This window comes from Anneissia japonica, unplaced genomic scaffold, assembly GCF_011630105.1.
Source record: "Anneissia japonica isolate Jap-2015-1 unplaced genomic scaffold, ASM1163010v1 scaffold170720_len655_cov72_single, whole genome shotgun sequence".
Lineage (NCBI taxonomy): Eukaryota > Metazoa > Echinodermata > Crinoidea > Comatulida > Comatulidae > Anneissia > Anneissia japonica.
The window spans coordinates 136-655 of record NW_022747436.1 but is presented as its reverse complement, the minus strand read 5'-3'; the positions used below and the strand labels follow the sequence as shown (position 1 = coordinate 655).

Genomic DNA, 520 nt, shown 5'->3' with positions numbered 1-520 from the left:
TGAGTTTCCTCCAAGGATAAATATAAGTTTATCTTCAGATTTACTATTACAGAATGATTACCAAACATTGTATTATTCATCATTGTACAACAGTTCATTTCTAAGCCTGTCAATCATACGTTTGCAGATAAAAAGAATTTCGTAGCGATTGCGCAATATGTTAAATGGAAAAACAAAGACTTAGGAAGCGCGCCCTCCTTTCAGTTGCCTCCTTGGCGCAGTCGGCAGCGCGTCAGTCTCATAATCTGAAGGTCGTGAGTTCGAGCCTCACAGGGGGCACTGTTGTTTTTTTGTTTTTTTTAATTGTCAATTGATTTGAAAGTGTGAACTAAGTTAAATTTATTATCATTTTTCCACTACACATCTTGTGATTCTCTTTTTTTAAACGTAATTCTGAAAGTCTTCTTAATAAAAAAAATATGCAATCACAGGCAGGAAAGTGATGCAAGGATTACATTAACAGACACATCATAAATAATAGTTTTTATTATCTTCTGAAATTGCTCCAGTCTGTGTGAAA

General features: G+C 34.4%; 1 non-coding gene across 1 annotated transcript; it reads left to right on the top strand.

Annotated features, from left to right (window-relative positions):
• Positions 1-206: 206 nt before the first annotated feature.
• Trnam-cau lies at positions 207-279 on the top strand. Its single transcript has one exon. It is a non-coding gene; the product is annotated as a tRNA-Met (tRNA).
• Positions 280-520: the final 241 nt, after the last annotated feature.